The sequence below is a fragment of the Rutidosis leptorrhynchoides genome, chromosome 5 (genome assembly GCF_046630445.1).
Source record: "Rutidosis leptorrhynchoides isolate AG116_Rl617_1_P2 chromosome 5, CSIRO_AGI_Rlap_v1, whole genome shotgun sequence".
In the NCBI taxonomy this organism is placed as follows: Eukaryota; Viridiplantae; Streptophyta; class Magnoliopsida; order Asterales; family Asteraceae; genus Rutidosis; species Rutidosis leptorrhynchoides.
The window spans coordinates 356829144-356853665 of NC_092337.1; the positions used below are offsets into that span (position 1 = coordinate 356829144).

At 33.2% G+C, this 24522-nt stretch overlaps 1 non-coding gene across 1 annotated transcript; it reads left to right on the forward strand.

The window, feature by feature from the left end:
• The first annotated feature begins 6208 nt into the window (after positions 1-6208).
• LOC139851092 (small nucleolar RNA R71) lies at positions 6209-6315 on the forward strand. Its single transcript, XR_011760453.1, has one exon. It is a non-coding gene; the product is annotated as a small nucleolar RNA R71 (small nucleolar RNA).
• Positions 6316-24522: the final 18207 nt, after the last annotated feature.

A 24522-nucleotide genomic window follows, 5' to 3' on the forward strand; every position in this document is an offset into this window, starting at 1 on the left:
TGTTTAACTTAAGTCAAATATTTTTGTGCAAAATGGTACACGTTGTACATAATTTTAAATTTACTAAGAACTTCGTTCCGTTTATGTTGTCACATCAAACGTTTAAAGGTGATGATGCAGCGGAGGTGTAGTATGAAATACTATTATTTTTATTACGGAATACGATACAAATTACACAAGTTTTAATTAATTTACGGATGTGATATACCTAAACCTTGCTACAACACTATAGGCAGTGTATCTAAACGTAGAGTAGTGTAGTTTTTAGTAAGTCCGGTTCATTCCACAAGGAGCTAGTGATTACGTACTATATTTTTAACAACTATATTTATATAAAATATATATAATTATATATAGTAATAATATATAAAAGGGGGGTTTTATCGTTTAATGACTGGTTTGTCGATTTTTAATAAAGTGTAAATATAAATGACGATAATTAAAATGCGTAAAATAAATAACAATATATAAAATGACAGTAAATAAGAGTACGATGAAAAATAAAAACACTATATAAAATTTCGATAAGAAATGAAATAAAAGAATTATGCTTATTTAAACTTCCGTAATCATGATGTTTGACGTTTTGATTTTAATTTATTACTTAGGGTTAATTTTCCTTTGTCCTGGATTTATTTGAAACCTATCTGGTTTTTGTCCATAATAGTCCATCGGTCATAATTATAAAATGCTCGTCCAATTAACCTTATACCCGAAGTCAAATATTTTAACTAATTAGGGATTTAAACTGTAACAAGGTTTTAATACTTTGTTAATAATTACACCAAGTTATCGACTGCGTGTAATCCAAGGTTTTAATACTTTGTTAACAATTACACCAATTACCCTTGTATGTAATCCACCCCTGTTTTAATTAGTCCATGATATATTAATTTATCCACTTGGCCAAAATGAATAATCAATTACCCAAACCCAATTGATTAATTAAATGATCGTAAAAGATGTCGTATAAACGTCACTAAATAGGACATGCATAATCATTTAATAATTATTAGATTAACTAATTTGAAGATAGGTTCGACAGATTCCAATGAGTTGTCATTCAATTAGACAATACCCCCATCTATTAATAGTCCATAGTCCAATGTTCACAAGTGTCGGTCTTTTGTCCAAACCCTAATTATGGTACAAAATCCAATAACCCCGTTTTTAATATTTAGTCTAACATCACAATTACTTCGGCTCAAATAAGCATAATAATAACTTAGTTACGAGACATTAATTTAAAAAGGAAGAACATAGCTTACAGTGATTATTAATAGTGTTGCATTACACGGACAGAGTTTCAACTTTAAAACCCGTAAAACATTTCTCACAATAACCCAATTATTATTAACTTAATATTAAAATTAATATTATATTTATAAATATATATATTATGTTTACAGAGAGAAATAAAGAAGAAAAGGTGCACTGAACTCGGCTGAAAACGTTGCAATTTATAGGACTTGGCCCGCTACAGGGTTCTATGCGACCGCATGGAATTTGTGCTTCCAGGCCATGCTATCGCATGGCCAGCTGGATCAGATATTTTGCTTGCCAAAAACGTGGGCTGCTGAGAATTAATTAATATATAATATAATATATATATAATATATATATATATATATATATATATATATATATATATATATATATATATATATATATATATATTATATTCTTGTGCATAGTAGACTTGTAACTTGCGTTCCGCGACTTGCAATTTGTACAAAAATAATTTTCCTTAACTCCCAAAATTCGCGCAAGTCTTTAACTTACTTTTAGTGGCACTTTTGAGTGCACTATGGCTTTAATGGCACTTTTCCAGCTTTAGTGGCACTTTTTCTTCAATTCTTTAATGTTCGCTCTTCGTCTTCGCATTTATTTATTTAAACGATTACAACTTAAAAATAGAACAATTGCAACAGAAAACTTTACATATTGGAAGGATATTGCGCCTAAATATATGTTCATTTGGAGCACTATTAAATATCCCCACACTCGAGCGTTGCTTGCCCTCAAGCTATACAGAAATTGAAATAAAATCACACTTCACTCGAATCACTTTTTTATTCTCACACTTTGTACATCAGTGATTTTGATACGGCGGTATAAACAATGATAGTAACAATGTGGTTTACAGTCCCACATGACTATGAAAATTTAGATCCTTTAGGGAAATTGGATCTTTATGAAAATATTTGATCTTTTGAAAATTCATTCCAGCTTTTACCCTAGATAAGTTTTCCGGAATAACCCTTCACAGGTGTTTGTAAAATATTTTTGTGGGTTTTGTGGGCTTCAGATTTGAAAATTTTATCTCGAAACTTATAATTTTGTGTCACCCACTTGCTAACCTTGTATTAGGAAAGCACACGTCCAGTTTACTTGTCTCGTATATTACCTTTCGGTAAACTACCATCCGGTTGTAAAGGAAAGAGATGAACTAGCAACTGTTAAGGCAATGTCTAATGACATGCAGATGTTCATGGTCCACAACGTGTCAGATGCAATTACTATCCTTTGTAGGAGCAATAGTAAAGATCACCCTATAACTTTTTCGGTCTGGCATAAGGTCCTATCTTCGACCATGCTATGCAGCCACCGTTCTTACGGTTGACACCCAATTTGGTTCAGGTGACCTAATGAATTTCGGTGAATTCTTAGGATCTTACGTTCAATGGTAATGAACGCAATGAAAATAGGTTTTCAGAAAACAAATCGGTTTTAATTTTGATCAAAATATTTTCTCGTTCAAGCTTGAGTTTAGATATCATTGAATTCCATGAGTTTGTAATATTCAATCTTTAAGGTCAATCTCAAGGATTGAGTAACATCAGGCTTAAAAGCTGATTTTTAATCTTTAAGGAGATTATCCTTTCTGGCGATCTGATTCATTAGTCTTATCAAGCTAATTTGCACGGCGCCCTCCCCATTTTACGAGACATATCCTCTCATGGTTAGGATAAGTCTGACCACTTGGCGACCCTGTTTGATGCTGAGGTCCGTGGAATTCCTGCTGATTTTAGAGATGACTTTTCTAGATTTTTCGTCAACCTACAACTGGTCTAGACGAAAACTTCCTGACCTAAATCAAGAAGCGCGTGTCTTTTTTCGGAAGACTTTACTTCTTTTTAATGATGGAATTGATTCATCGTGTAGATCCATCTATTCTTTCAAAAGTATTACAGTAACTCGGGTAAAACTGATTAGTATTGTTCAAAGCAAAAGTACCTGCAATAATCTTGTACAAAATATGTGATATATGTTTTAAAAAACTTGGTAAATTCTTCCCACATTTAGTTTTTATTTATTCTTTTCTTTGCCTTTTTATTCTCCTTTATTCCATTTTAAATGAATTCTAGCGTTTTGGGTTGTTTCTCAATTTATGTCCTTTTCGAGGTAACAATAATTTTGGTATTAATACCTAGTTTTATCGTACATAAATGTGTATAAACATGATTTTGAATTCATTTAGTTGAAATTTTTTCAAATTTTCATAAAATTTGGCAATTAAACCAAGTGTAAACCCGACAGAATTTATAACCCTTCCCCACACTTGAGATCATGCAATGTCCTCATTTGCATGAAATCAGACTATAATTATAAATTCATGAGGGTGATTAGTGTAGAAAAGTGATTAAAAATACCCAGTTTGTAATTACTAAGCTCGTCGAATGATAGATGGCGCGCCTCATCGTTCATTCCTTTTGTTGTAATTTCACATATGTTTTGCGTCTTATCGTCAAAATTAGTAGCTTTTGCTGAACTTAATGCCAGTCTTTGAAAGTGCGCTGTTTTACCCTGTTTTACATAAGATAAACTACAAACATATATATACATATATTATTATTATTATTATTATTTTTATTATTATTATTATTATTTTTTTTTTCTTTTTTTGCATACTTTAGATCAATAATATTAAAATAATGATAATAAATTTTTTTCCCCGCCCTCGGGTAAAGTAATTTCGGTTCCATGACCTAGTCTTTAACTTACGACGGAATTTAGAAATCATTTTTTTAAACTTAATGAAATAAAGTAAATTATGTTTTTAAATTCACACAAAACTTAAATTTAAAAATACATATTAATTTAATATAAAACCTACAAAACAAAAAAAATTCAGAATGGGGGGAGAAAACTAGTTCTTTAGTGTCTGCTAGCGGAAAAGAGCAATCGGATTCCAGTCTTGAAACTACACGAGAACAGAACAACTAACTCTAGATAGCATTTTTTTCTTAGAACATTTGAATCTCCCCACTCTTAGGTAGCTGTGGTGTCGAAATTGTGGTTAACTTCATTGTCAATTTCTCTTGGACCATAATCAACTTGCATATCTGTGACTTTTGCTTTAAGCCATTGGTCGGATTCCTGTGTAACATCCACAAATTCAACTAGTTTTGCCTTTTATTTAGGCGATAGATTGGATACTAACCGGTTATATAACTTAAAGTTCCCCTTGGTTCTAACATCGCGAATCTGTTTAATAAATTTCTTCATTGAACTGTTAATAACGGGGTCATTTAATTTTGTATCAACAAAGGGGTTCTTTGTTATCAGGTCATCATTAGGTGTTACTTCATTTTCCCCACATTTAGGCTTTTTATTATTGTTAAGCACTACCGTTGGAGTTGGTAAAACAATATGCTTCTCATCGATCATTTTTATTGGTTCAACGGTTTTGGTTGGTGGAGATTTAGACTTTTGAATCACAAAGGTGATTGATTTTTCACTATTACTAATTGTCATTCTACCCTCTCTTACATCAATAAATTGCCTGGTGGACGCTAAGAATGGTCAACCTAAAATTAGAGGAATGTTTGAGTCCTCTTCTATGTCAATGACAATAAATTTGACTAAAAAGGTTAAATTACCCACTTGAACGGGTATGTTGTCAGCAATTCCAACTGAGTGCCTAGTGGTTTGATCAAAGAGTCGAACATTCATTTCCTTTGGACTTAAATCACCTACTCCTAATATCTTATATAATGAAAGAGGCATAACACTCACACTTGCACCTAAATCTGCTAGTGCATCATACATGACACAATCACTAAGTAGACAAGGAACAATAAATTCACCCGGATCACCCAACCTGGGTGGAAGTTTTGGTGGAACTGTCTTCACCGGGTTTACTTTTACGATTTTTGTTTCTTGCACTTTCTTATTCTTCTTCTTCTTTCCAAAGGTATCACAAACTTTATTACCTATCACTTGCTCATACTCAACTCCTTTTCTTGGAAACGGGATGGGTGGTCTGTATGGTGCCACCACTGGCTTTACATACTCGGGTGGTGGTGGTGTTGTAACTTCTTCATTGTTACTCACATCTAAAACCTTCCCATCTCCTGGTGCTGGTTTTTTAGAATTTGTTAAAACCATATTAACATTCTCATTCGTAGGATTTACTTCAGTATCACTCGGTAGCTTTCCTTGTTCCCTCTTACTCATCAAGCTAGCAAGAGTACCTACGTGTTTTTCTAGATTCAAAATGGAAGCTTGTTGAGTTCTTAATGACTGATCAAACCTCTCATTTGTTTGGGTTTGAGTTGCAATAAATTGTGTTTGAGATTCCATTAGCTTTGCCATCATTTCTTCCAGATTTGGCTTTTTCTCTTCGATTTGTTGTGGTGGTTTATACAAGCCAGGGCTTTGTTGATTGAAAGTATTGTTTTGAGTTGGTTGGTTATTCGGACCTTGTTGGTTGTACGAGTTATTGTTGGATCCATTTGGATTGTAAAGAATGTTTTGATTTCGATTGAAGTTTAGCCTTGGCAGATGATAATTATTTTGATAATTATTTCCCGGCCTTTGGTTCATGTAGGAAACATTCTCACGTTGTTCCATCGTTTGCTCAATGTGATAATCTTTTGTTAAGTGTGGTCCACCGCATTGCTCACAACTGATTCGTATTGCGTGAATATCTTTAGTCATCTTTTCCATTCCTCTCTCGAAAGCATCTATTTTTGCGGAAACGGAATCAAAGTCATGGCTAGAATCGGCTCTAGCCGCTTTCGAAGAATGAAAAATATCTTTTTCCTGGTGCCACTCATGTGAGTGGGAGGCTGTGTTATCAATAATTTTGTGAGCTTCGGTTGCGGTTTTCTTCATAATGGAACCACAAACTGCAGTGTCGATGTCTTTTCGTGTAGCAACGTCGACACTTTGGTACAATATTTGAACTATTTGATAAGTGTCTAAACCGTGCTGAGGACATCCTCTCAAAAACTTTCCGAATCTTGTCCATGCTTCATATAATGTTTCATTTGGCTTTTGCACGAACGTAACAATTTCTCCTTGAAGTCTCACGTTTTTGATGCCGGAAAGAATCTTTTAAGAAAATTTTCAACTAAGACATCCCATGTGTCAATCGCTCCTTCGGGTAACGATTCTAACCAATCTTTGGCTTCTCCCTTTAAAGTCCAGGGAAATAACATGAGATAGATCTGTTCATCCTCAACTTCTCTTATTTTGAATAGAGTACAAATCCTATTAAAGGTTCGAAGATGTTCGTTTGAATCTTCTTTTGGCGTACCACTATATTGGCATTGATTAGTTACCATGTATAGGATTTGTCCTTTGATTTCATAATCTGGCGCATTAATGTCAGGTCGCGTAATGGCATGTCCTTGGCCAGTGCGTGTAACTCTCATTCGATCTTCCATACTTAGAGGTTCCGTTATTTACATATTTGAAATTGTTGAATCCGAATTACTAGAAGATTCTGATTTAACGGTTTGTGGTTCAGGAGGAATGATTAGTGGTTCTGGATCTTGGAATTGTCCTTGAATATCCTCCGGGTTCTTAATTGTGAAGTCGGGTTCAAAAAATAGATTATCGAAAACTTGAATTGGAGTACTTGTTCGACTAGATGATGATTCTAAAGAAAAATCAACAACGGCAATATTAGCTATATGTCTTGATCTGGTTACAAGTGGTGAACGTATGAAAGGTGGTGAACGTTTTGCTCGGTGCATTCACTGAATATCCTATTAGTTATAAATATAAAAATTATTAAAGTTATCAAATTAATAGACTTTTCTGATTTTGCCCACGTTTTGAATAGTCAATAGATGCAGCAGGTAGCCATGATCCTTTAAATCGGAAAATCCACAACTCGCCACTAACAAATCAAACTATTACTACGAACCAGAAAATTTAGATGTCTATTAATTTAATCGCTTTTTATAATTTTTCGTCGAAATTTTGAAATAAAAATCTATGTCCTAAACACTAGAGCGTAGAAATGAAAAAGAAAAAGCGCGTCAAAAAACGTCAAAAAATAAAAATAAGAAAGAAAATAACTTAAAAGTCTAAAAACTTAATCTAAAAAGTTGCGCCTAAAGCTATTAAAAAAAGGAACTCTATATCTAAAACGGCAATAACTTAATTAGGCACTAAAATCTAAAAACTGCGTCGCAAAATTCTAAAGCGCCTAAATCTTAAAATAAAGAAAAAACACTTAATGAAATTTACGGCAAAGCTTAAAAATCTAGGAAAACTACGGCAAAAACTAAGCTTAAAACTATATAACGAACGATAAAAATACAAATTATAACTAAAATGATAAAAATACAAATTTTATAAAAATATTATTTTTTTATTATTTTTTTATAAAAATATTAATCTATATATTTATAAAAATAAATAAAACTTGAAATTACAAATAATATGTTAAAACTAGATATAAATATATATTAATTAATTAAAACCCTAATGAAAATAATAATAATAATAATTAATAAAACCTTACCCGTATTTAATGCGTTTAAGGATCGGGTCAGTCAGGTCACCCCATGCGATCGCATGGGGTATAAGCTTCGATGCCATGCGATCGCATGGTATGCAGATTCAGATTATGTTGCAGGCTTAAATTTGTTCGGACGTTTTTTTTTTGTTTTTTCAAAAATATTTAAAGAAAATATTTATTAAAATAAACTTATATTTTAAAAACTAAAAATAAAAACAAAATCTTAAATATATATATATATTTTTTCTTTTTATTGTTTTATATTGTTTTTTCTTTTTTTTCTTTTTATATTTTTACAAATATAAATTAAAAATATAGTGTTTTAGAGCTCCCCGGCAGCGGCGCCAAAAACTTGATGATGCAGCGGAGGTGTAGTATGAAATACTATTATTTTTATTACGGAATACGATACAAATTACACAAGTTTTAATTAATTTACGGATGAGATATACCTATACCTTGATAAAACACTATAGGCAGTGTACCTAATCGTAGAGTAGTGTAGTTTTTAGTAAGTGCGGTTCGTTCCACAGGGAGCTAGTGATTACGTACTATATTTTTAACAGCTATATTTATATAAAATATATATAATTATATATAGTAATAATAATATATAAAAAGGGGGGTTTTACCGTTTAATGACCGGTTTGTCGATTTTTAATAAAGTGTAAATATAAATGACGATAATTAAAATGCGTAAAATAAATAACGATATATAAAATGACAGTAAATAAGAGTACGATAAAAAATACAAACAACATATAAAATTTCGATAAGAAATGAAATAAAAGAATTTTGCTCATTTAAACTTCCTTAATCCTGATGTTTGACGTTTTGATTTTAATTTATTACTTAGGGTTAATTGTCCTTTGTCCTGGATTTATTTGAAACCTATCTGGTTTTTGTCCATAATAGTCCATCGGTCATAATTATAAAATGCTCGTCCAATTAACCTTATACCCGAAGTCAAATATTTCAACTAATTAGGGATTTAAACTGTAACAAGGTTTTAATACTTTGTTAATAATTACACCAGGTTATCGACTGCGTGTAATCCAAGGTTTTAATACTTTGTTAACAATTACACCAATTACCCTTGTATGTAATCCACCCCTGTTTTAATTAGTCCATGATATATTAATTTATCCACTTGGCCAAAATGAATAATCAATTACCCAAACCCAATTGATTAATTAAATGATCGTAAAAGATGTCGTATAAACGTCACTAAATAGGACATGCATAATCATTTAATAATTATTAGATTAACTAATTTGAAGATAGGTTCGACAGATTCCAATGAGTTGTCATTCAATTAGACAATACCCCCCGTCTATTAAAGTCCATAGTCCAATGTTCACAAGTGTCGGTCTTTTGTCCAAACCCTAATTATGGTACAAAATCCAATAACCCCGTCTTTAATAATTAGTCTAACATCACGATTACTTCGGCTCAAATAATCATAATAATAACTTAGTTACGAGACATTAATTTAAAAAGGAAGAACGTAGCTTACGGTGATTATTAATAGCGTAGCGTTCCACAGACAGAGTTTCGACTTTAAAACCCATAAAACATTTCTTACAATAACCCAATTATTATTAACATAATATTAAAATTAATATTATAATTATAAATATATATATTATGTTTACAGAGAGAAAGAAAGAAGAAAAGGTGCACTGAACTAGGCTGAAAACGTTGCAATTTATAGGACTTGGCCTGCTACAGGGTTCCATGCGACCGCATGGAATTTGTGCTTCCAGGCCATGCGATCGCATGGCCAGCTGGATCAGATCTTTTTCTTGCCAAAAACGTGGGATGCTGAGAATTAATTAATATATAATATAATATATATAATTATATATATATATATATTATATTATATTATATTCTTGTGCATAGTAGACTTGTAACTTGCATTCCGCGATTTGCAAATTGTACAAAAATAATTTGCCTTTACTCCCAAAATTCGCGCAAGTCTTTAACTTACTTTTAGTGGCACTTTTGAGTGCACTATGGCTTTAATGGCACTTTTCCAACTTTAGTGGCACTTTTTCTTCAATTCTTTAATGTTCGCTCTTCGTCTTCGCATTTATTTATTTAAACGATTACAACTTAAAAATAGAACAATTGCAACTGAAAACTTTACATATTGGAAGGATATTGCGCCTAAATATATGTTCATTTGGAGCACTATCAAAAGGTTTTTCAAAACTTCCTTGGTTGATTTTATTAAAGGTTTACGTATTAGTCTACACCATGTATGGATCACACTTCTTCTCGTCCTCCGTTTAGGGATAAAGCTTACCATTAAGATCTTTGTTAAAACCTCTTAAGCCACTTTGGATGGCAGTTTTATAAAATTTGTTAGGAGGTCTTTGCGCTCATAAAATGTTGCTTTTAAGGTTAGACATGGCAAAATCGCGTGCCGATAAATCAGTTTTCTGAGGTACGCTTAGTGGTCACCCCATTGTAGGAAAGGCACTCGGTGGGTTTCTACTCTCAATATTTCACGGCTAATCGCAACCCCTCATAAACATCATCTCTATGAATCAGTATATTGAGGTACAAGAAATCATTTTTGAGATTCTTTTCACTTGAAGTAAACCATTCTTTATGAACAAAGGTTCACGTATCTTCTCATCCGCGCACCCCCTTAAGTATAGGGATAAATTCAGATCAACTCGCTCGTTGTACGAAGAGTTCACTCTCGTTCAAAGATCACTCCTTTCGTGCGATTTTCTTTCAGAAATGTAATGTAAAATACTTTAAAATCTATGAATCTTGTTATCCTCTTGGAAGGGACTGCTTAAAACATCTATAACACTGATGTGGTTACTCTGTATATATTTCTTCCTTCGTTGGTTGCAACTATATGTTGTTCTAGTCGATATTAACCCTAACTTCAGCATGTAACTGAAAGCATATAGTTACATTATGGAACTGTGCTTTCATTCCATCCCAGGATAAGTTCACCAGTAGTATGTTAAACTGGGTGATATCTTTCATTGTTCGTTCAGACCGTCCTGAAGACACTATAAATAATTATGGCTTATGTTGCATGTAAGTCTAATTAGTCACTCTCAGATAAAATTTCAATTCATTTATTCAAATGAAATGTTTCTTAAATATCGGGTCCTTTATGCCTAAGGTCTCCTTCCGAAATTAAGGGGTTAGTAAAATTCTTGGCTAACACTATCCAGACATCAAATCGCATGGTTATGATCAACATGTTTTCCATTCTACCTGTAACCTTTGTATTGCGACATAAGCGCTCAATGTTTTAGATGAGTTGGTAACATCCATAATGCATTGCATGCATCCAGCTTACTGAAAACGCCTGTAAGGCAAAAAACATCATCTTTCCTTTTGTGGATATATATTCAGATGACATATCATGTTAACAAGAAATGAAATCAATTTGTTGATCTTAAGGTCAAGAGACTTAATTAATGGCATATACCTATTCTTACTTTTATACGCCCAAGTACCTTTCAAGGCAAATCGCTCACTTCTGTGCCCACGAGTCTCTCGGAACTTTGTTACGCTTCTTCTCCTCAAATTCGGTACCGTTGTTGGTCACTCCTCAAAATTTCGGGACAAAATTTTCTTTCAAAGGTGGGTAATGTAACGACCCGAATTTTTTGAATTAGATTTTTGTCCTCGACTGCGCATTTTTGCGTATTGTGTTTGGTTATATTCTAGGATCATCATTATTCATGTTAATTACTTTCGTTAATACCTTACAACATGCTATTAAGTGCTTAATCACTTAACTTGATCCTCGAATGCTTTTATGACCGTTAGTGTCACTTGACGTTTAAAGCGAGCTACGTACTTGGTACACGTTTAACTTTTGTCATAATTGGAATATTATGGCTACGTAATACTAATTGTTATTTTCTAATGACAATTACTTGGCTTATTGGTTGCTTAATTATGCTTAGTATTTTACTAATGCACACTAGTTAGTCTTAATGGACTTTCTACCTTATTGGACTTAAGCCCACCCTACTCTAGCTAATGGACTTTAAAGTTAGCCCAATTTTAATGGCTTTATGACCCATTAAAATGTAGGACAAAACCCCATTAATATAAGCCAACATACTAGCATTTTTGTTAACCATTACCACACATGTTGCATGGGATCCTAACAATAAGCACCACCTTCAGACCACCACTAAGCAAAAAGCAAAAAGTTGTCACCTTGTCCCCCCCCAGCCATGTACCCACGGCCTAAACCACCTCACCACCACTATATATATTGTAGTGACCCGACAAAATCGTCATTGACGGCGCCGCTACTTAGGTCCCGTTACGTGGTCATAAGTCTTTAAAACAATGTTTGACCAAAAGTATGTCGCATTCATTTCAAAAGTAAAGATGTTTCAAGGTTTACAAAGTAGTTCGACAACTGGTTACATTACAAAGTTTAAAGTACAATTGAAACATATGCGACACAATTTAAAAGTAGCCAAAAGACGCTCCACGTATGCATGTATACTCGACATCCAAGCAAGTATCAAAAGTAATGAGCGGAAGCATGTATCACAAAACGTTCAAGGACCTGAGAAAAATATAGAAATCTGTCAACGAAAACGTTGGTGAAATCATAGGTTTAAGTAAGTAAGTACAAGTGAACCACAAGATTTGCAACATTGAAATAATAGTAATACATTTTAAAAGTTAATATTCACGAGCACCAAATTATCAATGCTTAACATTTCATCCATAGAACCCCATCACAATAGTGTTAGATCATACACTGTTTTTCGAAAATATATTTCATTCGTAGACGGTAGCGAACCGCCTGAATGAGGGTTTGTCAAACCCATATGGATCCATACAACATAGATTCTCGCTTACACCCGACAAGTGTAACTAATGATAATCGAATTGAGGATTTTGTTCTAAACTCGTATGTAGAATGTTTGTTTTCCTGTACTTGTGTTCACTTAGTAAAAAGAAACGTTTATGTTTTCTCATCCCAAATGTAAGTTCAAAAGTGTAAAAGTGGGACTATGATCTCACCTTGAGTGCACGTATGTAAAAGTACTTCAACAAGTAAACGTGTGCAAGAACGAATGCTAGTCTTGACCTAAACAAATAGGTTTGTATCAATATCAGTAAACACGGTCGGTCAAAGTGTTCAATTAGTCCTATGGTTCATTACGACTCGATTACTATAGCATGTGAGTCAAGTTGTCACGTTTCATGCAAGATACAAGTATAAAAGCATGTTAGAACGATTGCACAAACATTTAGTTAAGTTTGATTAAAAGTCAACTTTGGTCGGGTCAAAGTCAACGAAAAGTCAACACGTTCGGGTCCAGTCTCGAACTATTTTTCTGAGGTTTTTAATTATATATGAGCATGTTAGAGCAAGTTACATGTGAATCGGAGGTCCATAGCATGGCAAACATTTTTCGTAAAATGACCAAACCAAACAGAATTCTGATAGTGCATTTGGACGGCGTCCAGATTTGCTGGACGGCGTCCAGCATTGAAAGCATGGACGACATCCAATAATCTGGACGGCGTCCAGATTGGTATACAGGTCTGCTATGCTGAAAACACACAAGTGCACGAACCAAAACGCAACCAAACACAATTTATGATCCGCAAACACTTAAAACATGTATCTTATATCATCGGAAAGGTATTTTGATAAGGAAAACAACTAAGCACATTTCATCAATCAATCTACCACTTACAACAACCAAAATCACATTGAATGCTCAACATTTATTACATTCAAGTTCATAAATGCGGTTTGGTGATTCGGGAACTTACTACCTACATACAATACGCCATTTCGTAGGTAATCAAGCATACAATCCAACTAAACACTTACCAATAACAATTCATAGCATTCAATGCATCAAATGTTCACATTTAGTTCTATCAAACCCTAACCAATCATCACCAAAAACAATAATCAAGTTTATGAAGTTTTCTAAAGCAACCTACACATCAAATTGAAGCTAGTGATACTAGTAACACAATTAAAACATGAACTTTTAACATCTAACAACTTTTAAGCAACTAAATCTCAAGAACAACACACCAAAATTTAAGTTCATGCTAGTTACTTCAAAACAACAAGATCGAGGATACAAATCATATATTCATGTTAGACTTGAGCCATAGACACTAATTAACACTTTTATAAGTTAAAAACATCAAGAACATAAAATCTAGTGATTTTAGAAAGTTACCCAAATGTAATGAAATCGGTATGGAATCGAAGAGGAATATAACAACCCGAATTTTTTTGACTAAAATTAAACCTAACTTTTATGAAATACCAACGATTCACGAACAATTATTACGTATTAGTATTATTATTAATATTATTTTAAACCATATTATCATCTACAATCATTATTATTATTATCAGTATTATTAATAATTATTAATATCATTAATATAATACTAATATATTATTATTAATATTATTAGTATTAGCACTTTTACAAAAATTATTAAGGTTATTATATATATCATTAATATTAATACAACTTATTATTAATGATATTATTATTATTATTATTAATAGTATTACTAACATGATTATTATCATTATCATTATAATCTTTATCATTTATTATTATTATTTTTAATGATATTATTATTAATAATATTATGAAATATCATTATTCTTGCTATTTACATTATTATTATTTTTATTAATAATGTTAGAAGTATTATCATTAATAATATTATTACTTATTATTATTATTAGGAGTTTTATTAATATAATTATTAATACAAATTTTTATCAGTAATATTTAAAAAAAAAGATACAGACCTAATACCTAAATTAGGTCAAGATCTCTACTGCAATTAATATTTTTTTTTATCGTGACTTTGCTTTTTATTTTTTTATCCGTCGTGAAATTACTTTTTATTTTTATTTTATTTTTGTTCTTGATCGTGATAACCAGTCGACCATTATCACTAAACAATAATAGAAATCTCTGCTTTACACATCTGAATAACATAATCGTTATCGTTATATAAGGGTGTAATTGCATTAACTGAAATTAAAAAAAAATATATATAAATAAAGCTCGATAACTCTGTTTCTGTTTCAATTTTTAAAAACCTTAATTTCGAAAAACATTTCAAATTCCTTAATTGCAGTTTTGTTAGGAATAATTTACTCAAACTTCCTGTAAAATCCCAAGTTCCAATTCATTGTATTGAATTCCAATTTTGGAGTCAAAGTTTCGAAATAAAAAGTCAAAGGTTGTTTTCTTGGTGAAATTCGGATTCGTTTTGATATTTCAAGATAAATTGATAATTCCAATAGCTTCTTTGAGTGATTTTCAAACTAATTCATGTTTTAATCGTAAGCCAAAACAGCCTAAATCTCAAAATTACTATTTTGTTTTTTTTTCTTTTTCGTGAACTGAAGCAGAAGCAGTTTTTTTTTAACACTCAATTTATATTGGTTTTAATTTATTTTGAAAGTCCTAAAACAAACAATCAAAAGATTGGTTAGTGTAAGGAAGTCTGGTCGATTTAATTAAGAAAAGAAGAAGGAAGAAAAGGGAAAGGTAATAAATGAGTTAAATATAATTCGACTGTGTTTATAATCAGAAAAACTGGGCAGAAGGAATGGTAAAAGGTGTTTGTGTGTGAGCGGGAGGTCACGAGTTCGAGCCCGGTCGTGGGAATTTTTTTTGGAAAAAGATTTATAAGGTAGTTTCCATTTGTTATTATTATTATTATTATTATTATTATTATAATTATTACCATGTATTATTATTATTAACATAAATAAAATTAAAATTATAATTACTATTATTATTGTTACTACTAAAATTATTATCACTAGTATCATTTGTAGTATTATTATCATATTAAATATCATTATTAAGATTTTGATTATGATTATTATTAATATGAAAATAAAATAATTTTTTTTACTAAGAATCATTGTTATTAAAATTTAGTACTAGAATCATCATTATTACTAATATTATTATCATTACTAGTATTATTATCAAAATTAACATAAGTATAATCGTCATTAGTAGTATTATTATTATTATTAAAAAGGAATTATCATTATTATCATTCTTACAAAACTTATTATTTTGTTAACATTAAAAACTATATTATTATTATTATTATTATTATTATTATTATTATTATTATTATTATTATTATTATTATTATTATTATTATTATTATTATTATTATTATTATTATTATTATTATTATTATTATTATTATTATTATTATTACAAAATAATACAACCAATTATTCGTTATCATTAATAATACCATTTTATCAAATAAATACTTATATATAGAATACATATATAGAAGTATATATTTAGAAATATATAACAACTAAAATATATATATATATATATATATATATATATATATATATATATATATATATATATATATATATATATATATATATATATATATATATATATATATATATATATATATATATATATATATATATATATGTGTGTTAATATATATATACTTGATATAGGTTCGTGAATCCGAGGACACCTCTGTACTTGCTCAAGTGTTATCATACGCATATCATACAAACTATCGTATCGTGAGTTTTCATAGCTCCCTTTTTATATATATTTTTGGGCTGAGAATACATGCGCAACTTTTATAACTGTTTTATACGTTAGACACAAGTACCAAACTATTAAACTATGCTATACCCGGCTATGTCCGACTAAGTCCCTACAGTGATATTTTTAATTGTTGCTGCATGCTTAATTATTGGGGGTAGGCCTATCGGGAGTAACGTCCCCGATACATTTGACTAAATCTTTGTATTACTTGATAATGAAATTAAACAACAAGGACAGAACAATTTGTCACGGGGCAAACAACGTTTAGTCTAAATATCACGCACTGGCATAACTTTTGGATCTTGTGAGATCTACTTTACAAACTAAATCTTGTAGTCTAACACTATTACTGAAATCATTATTTATGACAAACCTATGAACTCACTCAACCTTTGTGTTGACACATTAAGCATGTTTATTCTCAGGTACTTAAATATTGTTTCCGCTGTATAGCTACTGCTTTGATGATGATTGCTTGATATGCTTGGAGTCTTCATTACATATCATATCAATTAAAGACATATTTATCTTCCGCTGCAAAAACTCAACAAAACGTCTCATGTAGAGTCATTCTCGTTTATACAACTGTGATTTGATGTATTTAGTGACGTCATTCTCCCAGGCCCTATCTGGAGGACGTCACAAGGAAGATGCAAGGATTCCAAATATGTAATTTGTTTTGCAAAACACTTGCTAGATCGGATTTGGATGATGATTCTTTGGTTTTGATTTTGAGAGAAAAAGTTAAAGTAGTAAAAGAGAAAGAGATGGATGAATGGATGAGAGTGAATGTTGACTCTTTGACCTAGTCAAAGGTTTGGTCCATTGGCAAGTTTAGTCCCTCAAGTTTCATTCGAGTGCGTGAATTACCTAAACGAGATAATTTAAAACGCGTATCAACGGGAGATGTTATAAATACATAACGGACTTTAAAATGAATAAACAGAAAGTAAACTGAAAAAGGCGGGATGTTACATTACCTACTCCTTAAAAAAAATTTCGTCCCGAAATTTATGTAGGCGTAGTAGTCGTTATTTCTTCCTCGGGATCTTGTGGTTCCGAATTCACGAATTGATGAGGATACTTCGTTTGCCTTTGATCTTGTCTTTCCCAAGTAAATTCGGGACCCCTTTTGGCGTTCCAAAGGACATTGACAATTGGAATTCGGCTTTGTTTTAACGTTTTGATGGAGGTGTCCATAATTTCAACCGGTTCCTCCACGAAATGAAGTTTGTCATCAATGGTAAGCTCCTCGAGAGGGATGATGATATCGGGTTCGGCAAGGCACTTTTTTAAGTTGGATACATGGAAAGTAGGATGAACAGAGCTCAATAGAGGCGGAAGATCTAAGCGATAAGCAACGGTTCCAACACACTCCAAGATTTCGAAAGGACCAATATACCGCAGATTTAGCTTCCCACGTTTCTCAAAATGGATTACACCTTTCCAAGGTGCGACTTTTAACATTACGCGATCACCGACTTGAAATTCAAGGTTGTTGCGTCATTTGTCGGTATAGCTCTTTTGGCGACTTCGGGCCGTCCTAAGCCTATCTCGGATTTGAACGATCTTCTCGGTTGTTTCATGAATGAGTTCGGGTCCGGTGATTTGTATGTCGCCTACTTCGGCCCAACAAAGAGGTGAATGACATTTTCGGCCATATAAAGCTTCGAATGGTGTGGCGTTAATACTCGCGTGATAACTATTGTTGTAGGAGAATTCGGCGAGAGGCAAGTGCTTATCCCAAGCTTTTCCAAAGTTGATAACATAAGCTAGTAGCATGTCTTCCAAAGTTTGAATTGTGCGTTGCGGTGCTCATGTCTAAACGCGTTCCCAACGCTTCTTGTAAAGTACGCCAAAATCTAGAAACAAATCGGCCATCTCGGTCGGAGATAATCGATAAGGGTACATCGTGTGGGGCTACGATTTCTTTAATGTAAAGTTGTGCAAGTTTTTCCATGTTGTCGGTTTCCTTCATAGCTAGGAAGTATGCGGATTTGGGGAGTCGGTCAACAATAACCCAAATAGTATCATAACTGCCAACCGTCTTTGGTAGTTTGGTGATAAATACTTATATATAGAATATATATATAGAAGTATATATTTAGAAATATATAACAACTGAAATATATATATATATATATATATATATATATATATATATATATATATATATATATATATATATATTATATATATATATATATATACTTATTCGATTACGAGTATATGTGTTAATATATATATACTTGATATAGGTTCGTGAATCCGAGGACACCTCTGTACTTGCTCAAGTGTTATCATACGCATATCATACAAACTATCGTATCGTGAGTTTTCATAGCTCCCTTTTTATATATATTTTTGGGCTGAGAATACATGCGCAACTTTTATAACTGTTTTATACGTTAGACACAAGTACCAAACTGTTAAACTATGCTATACCCGGCTATGTCCGACTAAGTCCCTACAGTGATATTTTTAATTGTTGCTGCATGCTTAATTATTGGGGGTAGGCCTATCGGGAGTAACGTCCCCGATACATTTGACTAAGTCTTTGTATTACTTGATAATGAAATTAAACAACAAGGACAGAACAATTTGTCACGGGGCAAACAACGTTTAGTCTAAATATCACGCACTGGCATAACTTTTGGATCTTGTGAGATCTACTTTACAAACTAAATCTTGTGGTCTAACACTATTACTGAAATCATTATTTATGACAAACCTATGAACTCACTCAACCTTTGTGTTGACACTTTAAGCATGTTTATTCTCAGGTACTTAAATATTGTTTTCGCTGTATAGCTACTGCTTTGATGATGATTGCTTGATATGCTTGGAGTCTTCATTACATATCATATCAATTAAAGACATATTTATCTTCCGCTGCAAAAACTCAACAAAACGTCTCATGTAGAGTCGTTCTCGTTTATACAACTGTGATTTGATGTATTTAGTGACGTCATTCTCCCAGGCCCTATCTGGAGGACGTCACAAGGAAGATGCAAGGATTCCAAATATGTAATTTGTTTTGCAAAACACTTGCTAGATCGGATTTGGATGATGATTCTTTGGTTTTGATTTTGAGAGAAAAAGTTGAAGTAGTAAAAGAGAAAGAGATGGATGAATGGATGAGAGTGAATGTTGACTCTTTGACCTAGTCAAAGGTTTGGTCCATTGGCAAGTTTAGTCCCTCAAGTTTCATTCGAGTGCGTGAATTACCTAAACGAGATAATTTAAAACGCGTATCAACGGGAGATGTTATAAATACATAACGGACTTTAAAATGAATAAACAGATTGTAAACTGAAAAAGGCGGGATGTTACATTACCTACTCCTTAAAAGAAATTTCGTCCCGAAATTTATGTAGGCGTAGTAGTCGTTATTTCTTCCTCGGGATCTTGTGGTTCCGAATTCACGAATAGATGAGGATACTTCGTTTGCCTTTGATCTTGTCTTTCCCAAGTAAATTCGGGTCCCCTTTTGGCGTTCCAAAGGACAATGACAATTGGAATTCGGCTTTGTTTTAACGTTTTGATGGAGGTGTCCATAATTTCAACCGGTTCCTCCATGAAAGGAAATTTGTCATCAATGGTAAGCTCCTCGAGAGGGATGACGATATCGGGTTCGGCAAGGCACTTTTATAAGTTGGATACATGGAAAGTAGGATGAACAGAGCTCAATTGAGGCGGAAGATCTAAGCGATAAGCAACGGTTCCAACACACTCCAAGATTTCGAAAGGACCAATATACCGCGGATTTAGCTTCCCACGTTTCTCGAAATAGATTACACCTTTCCAAGGTGCGACTTTAAACATTACGCGATCACCGACTTGAAATTCAAGGTCGTTGCGTCATTTGTCGGTATAGCTCTTTTGGCGACTTCGGGCCGTCCTAAGCCTATCTCGGATTTGAACGATCTTCTCGGTTGTTTCATGAATGAGTTCGGGTCCGGTGATTTGTGTGTCGCCTACTTCGGCCCAACAAAGTGGTGAATGAAATTTTCGGCCATATAAAGCTTCGAATGGTGTGGCGTTAATACTCGCGTGATAACTATTGTTGTAGAAGAATTCGGCGAGAGGCAAGTGCTTATCCTAATCTTTTCCAAAGTTGATAACACAAGCTCGTAGCATGTCTTCCAAAGTTTGAATTGTGCGTTGCGGTGCTCATGTCTAAACGCGTTCCCAACTCTTCTTGTAAAGTACGCCAAAATCTAGAAACAAATCGGCCATCTCGGTTTGAGATAATCGATAAGGGTACATCGTGTCGGGCTACGATTTCTTTAATGTAAAGTTGTGCAAGTTTTTCCATGTTGTCGGTTTCCTTCATAGCTAGGAAGTGTGCGGATTTGGTGAGTCGGTCAACAATAACCCAAATAGTATCATAAACGCCAACCGTCTTTGGTAGTTTGGTGATAAAATCCATCGTTATCCTTTCCCACTTCCATTGCGGGATTTCGGGTTGCTGAAATAGTCCGGACAATCTTTGATGTTCAGCTTTGACTTTGGAACAAGTTAGGTATTTTCCAACGTAAGTAGCGACGTCCCTTTTGATGTTCGACCACCAATATTGTTCTTTGAGGTCATGGTACATCTTATTGGCATCGGGGTGAATCGAATACCTTGACTTATGGGCCTCGTCTAAAATAAGGCTTCGCAAGTCCCCATAACTTGGTACCCAAATTCTTCCGGCGAAATATCGGAGTCCGGTTTCTTTAACTTCAAATCGAGAGGTGAGGACGTTCAAGTGTTCGAGAGAGATGTTTTCATCCTTGAGAGCCTCGTCTTGGGCTACACGAATTTGACTATTGAGGTTGGTGTGAATGGTGATGTTTAAAGCTCGGACACGAAGAGGCACCGCCCTTTATACTACATTTGCCTTTCCTGGATGGTAACGAAGCTCACAATCGTAATCATTTAAAGTTTCAATCCACCGTCGTTGTCTCATGTTTAGTTGCTTTTGATCAAAGATGTGTTGGAGGCTTTTGTGATCGGTGAAGATGGTATTTTTGGTTCCATAAAGATAGTGTCTCCACATTTTAAGTGCAAAGACAACGGCTCCGAGTTCGAGATCATGTGTCGTATAGTTCCGTTCATGAATTTTCAATTGTCGAGAGGCATAAGCAATGACTTTCTTTTATTGCATCAATACACACCCAAAACCATGTTTCAAGGCATCGCAATATACAATAAAATCATCATTGCCTTCGGGAAGTGACAAGATAGGAGCGGTGGTTAGCTTTGTCTTCAAGATTTGAAATGCGGAATCTTGTTCGGTTGCACAAATAAATTTCTTTCCCTTGTGAGTTAACGCGGTTAAAGGAAGTGCAACCATGGAGAAGTTTTTGATGAATCTTCGATAGTACCCGGCGAGACCCAAAAATTGACGAATGTGAGTAGGAGTAGTAGGAGTCTCCCATTTACTAATGGCTTCGATTTTCGTGTGATCGACTTTAATACCTTGATCACTTACAACATGACCAAGAAATTGAACTTAATTCAACCAAAATTCACACTTGTAGAATTTGGCATAGAGTCGTTCTTGTCTCAAGAGTTCAAGCACAAGTCGGAGATGTTGTTCGTGCTCTTCTTCGCTTTTAGAATAGACCAAGATGTCATCGATGAACACAATAACGAATTTATTGAGATATGGTTTGCACACGCGGTTCATAAGGTCCATGAACACCGCCGGTGCATTAGTGAGACCAAATGGCATAACAAGAAATTCATAACTACCATAACGAGTCCGGAAAGCGGTTTTGGAGACATCTTCCCCCTTAACCCTTAATTGATGATAACCCGAGCGGAGATCGATTTTTGAATATACACAAGACCCTTGTAGTTGATCAAAGAGGTCATCGATGCGAGGAAGAGGATATCGATTCTTAACCGTCAATTTATTTAGTTCACGATAATCAATGCACATTCGTAGGGATCCGTATTTCTTCTTAACGAACAAAATCGGAGCGCCCCATGGTGAATGACTAGGTTGGATAAAACCGCGGTCAAGTAGTTCTTAGATTTGACTTTGCAATTCTTGCATTTTTGAGGGAGCAAGTCTATATGGTGCACGTGCTATGGGTGCGGCTCCCGGAATAAGATCAATTTGGAATTCTACCGGTCGATGAGGTGGAAGACCCGGCAATTCATCTGGAAATACATCGGAAAAGTCACTAACAATTGGCACATCATCGATATGCTTCTCATCAGACTTGAATTTGTTAACGTGGGCAATGATCGTAAAACAACCCTTACGGAGTAGTTTTCTAACTTTAAGGCACGAAACGAGGTTGAGTCCGGAGCAACTCTTATCGCCATAAACAATCAAGGGTTCACCATTCTCGATAGGAATTCGGATTGCGTTAAGATCACAAAGGATGTGAGATTTCATTTTGGCTAACCGATTCATACCGATTATTACATCGAACCTTCCTAGTTCCATGGGTATCAAGTCAATTTCAAACTCATTACCCAAAATGTTTAACGTACACCCCCGGTAATATGTGTTAGCACTCAATAGTTTCCCGTTGGCCACTTCAATGGTATAAGTGGTATCTAGTGGAAGTGGTGGAGTTCTAAAAGAATGAGTTAAATTCTTGGATACAAAACTCTTATCGGCACCCGAATCGAATAAACATGTAACATAAGTGTTGTTGAGAAGAAACGTGTAGTGACCCGAACTTTTCCATGTTTATATATATTAAATGAAATTGATATTTATATGATTAAGTGTTTCCAACATGTTAAGCAATCAAACTTGTTAAGACTTGATTAATTGAGATAGGTTTTATATAGACAATTGACCACCCAAGTTGACCGGTGATTCACGAACGTTAAAACTTGTAAAAACTATATGATGTCATATATATGGATATATATATATAGTTAACATGGTATTATGATAAGTAAACATATCATTAAGTATATTAACAATGAACTACATATGTACAAACAAGACTACTAACTTAATGATTTCGAAACGAGGCATATATGTAACGATTATCGTTGTAACGACATTTAATTGTATATATATCATATTAAGATATATTAATACATCATAATATCATGTTAATGTAATAATTTAACATCTCATTTGATATAATAAACAATGGGTTAACAACACTTAACAAGATCGTTAACCTAAAGGTTTCAAAACAACACTTACATGTAATGACTAACGATGACTTAAAGACTCAGTTAAAATGTATATACATGTAGTGTTTTAATATGTATTCATACACTTTTGAAAGACTTCAAGACACTTATCAAAATACTTCTACTTAATAAAAATGCTTACAATTACATCCTCATTCAGTTTCATCAACAATTCTACTCGTATGCACCCGTATTCGTACTCGTACAATACACACCTTTTAGATGTATGCATTATTGGTATATACACTACAATCATCAGCTCTTAGCAGCCCATGTGAGTCGCTTAACACATGTAAGAACCATCATTTAGCAACTAGTATGAAATATCTCGTAAAATTACAAAAATATTAGTAATCATTCATGACTTATTTACATGTAAACAAAATTACACATCCTTTATATCTAATCCATATACCAACGACTAAAAACACCTACAAACACTTTCATTCTTCAATTTTATTCATCTAATTGATCTCTATCAAGTTCTATCTTCAAGTTCTAAGTGTTCTTCATAAATTCTATAAGTTCTAGTTTCATAAAATCAAGAATAATTCCAAGTTTGCTAGCTTACTTCCAATCTTGTAAAGTGATCATCCAACCTCAAGAAATCTTTCTTATTTACAGTAAGATATCTTTCTAATACAAGGTAATACTCATATTCAAACTTTGATTCAATTTCTATAACTATAACAATCTTATTTCGAGTGGAAATCTTACTTGAACTTGTTTTCGTGTCATGATTCTGCTTCAAGAACTTTCAAGCCATCCAAGGATCCTTTGAAGCTAGATCTATTTTTCACATTTCCAGTAGGGTTATCCACAAAACCTGAGGTAGTAATGATGTTCATAACATCATTCGATACATATATATATATAACTACCTTATTCGAAGGTTTAAACTTGAAATCACTAGAACATAGTTTAGTTAATTCTAAACTTGTTCGCAAACAAAAGTTAATCCTTCTAACTTGACTT